The sequence below is a fragment of the Bubalus kerabau genome, chromosome 14 (assembly GCF_029407905.1).
Source record: "Bubalus kerabau isolate K-KA32 ecotype Philippines breed swamp buffalo chromosome 14, PCC_UOA_SB_1v2, whole genome shotgun sequence".
NCBI classification, from domain to species: Eukaryota; Metazoa; Chordata; class Mammalia; order Artiodactyla; family Bovidae; genus Bubalus; species Bubalus kerabau.
In genome coordinates, this window is record NC_073637.1 from 2,950,836 (window position 1) to 2,952,522 (window position 1,687).

Below are 1,687 nucleotides of genomic sequence, written 5' to 3' on the forward strand. Positions count from 1 at the left end.
GCCCCAGGGCAGCGGGAAGGGTGCGGCCCTCAGGAGGACGCTGCACCTGGAGGCTGCCCAGGGCCTCGGGCCTCGCCCGGGCTGGAGGAGGGCACCAGAGTTTGCAAGTCGCAAGGCTGGCCCAGTGGGCCTGGGTATTGTGAGGTCAGAGGCTGCACCTCCTCCGTGCTCTCTCTGCTCTAATAGGCTCAGCTCTCCATGCCTCCAGGCCTATGTGCTGGGCCCCTGCAGCCTCGAATGTTCCACCCCTTCCCTGTCCAGCCAGCTTTCCTCTCAAGGTGCCTCCTCTGTGGAGTTTCCCAATCCCGCCCTCTAGGCTGCCCCCACGGACGTGTCCTTTGTCACAGCACTTGCCTGGGCCTATGCAGTTAGCTCTTTAGCCCGTTTCACTCACTTCACATCGAGGGCAAGGACAGTGTGACTCGCCAGCATCCAGCAAAGGGCCGGGTGTCGTGAAGGTAGATGACCAGTGAACATCTGTTGAATGAAAACTCTTCACCTTCCTTCCTGGAGAGGGTGCCCTTTCCTGGGGATCTTGGATTTAGTTGTCAGCCTCCCCCTGGTGACGTTCTATCTTGGACACCTGGACACCGGGCTATGCTTTCTTCTAGCCCCAGGTACTCAGAGCCTTTCTCTGGCAGCTTGCCCAGGGGCTCCCGTGTCCAGGTACTCGGCTCCTTGCAGCTTGGTTTCCGTTTCTGTTGACTCAGCTGCTCTATTCCAAATTCCCCGGCGGTGCCCCTCCTGTGCCTGCTCTTCTCTGGATTCTTGAATTTTCTTGTTATTCTTCAAGAACCCAAGACTGCATTCCTCATCAGTTTCTAAGAACGCAGATTTCTGAGTCCTTATAGCACTTCCCCATTTTAGAGCCATCTACTGAGAAATTTGCAGGTCTGACCTTGGCAGGAGTGAGGCCATGTCCTCATGACCTCCACTGGTTCTGCGAGTGTCTGCTCTTGAACAGAAGGAGGTGGTGGCATCTTGGTATAAGCCAGAGTGCTCACGCTTGACAGGAGAGTGGGGGTGAGGACGCAGTCGAAGATCAGCCAGGACTGGGGTCAGTCTGAGCTGAGCATTCTACCTGGACCTCACAATGGGAGGCCTACCCCCACCCTCCTCCGACACCCCAGACTGTAATCCTGGCTGAATCACTCTGGCCCTGGGGACCAGGGCTGAGCTTTCTTCAGAGGAGATCTCCTCTCCACGTGTTCGGCTCTTAATAGAACATCTCTGCTGGGATTTCCTCCAGCGTGTGAAAATAAAGCTTATCATGGTCCAAGCCTCTTCCACCTCCAGTATTATCTCACTGTTGGCCTCTCCTTGGGTGGATGCTTTCTTTGCCGTCTGTGACGATTACATTTTCTGGGTCAGCTTGGCTGGGCTATGGTGCTGCCTAGGAATTTGGTCAAACACTAGCCTAGTCATTGCTATGAAAGTTGACTTTAAAGTAAAGTAGATTATCCTCAATCATGTGCGTGGGCTTTATCTTGGGTTAACCAACCAAAAGCAATCATTCGAAAGCCTTAAGAAGAGAAAACTGAGGTTTTTCCAGGGAACAAGTAGTTGTGCCTCAGCACTGTTTTAGAAATTGTCTGAGTTTCCCGTCTGCTGGTCTGCTCTGCAGACTTCGGACTTGCTATTTCCAATTGTGTGAGCCAGTTCCTTAAAATAAATCTCTTAATATGTA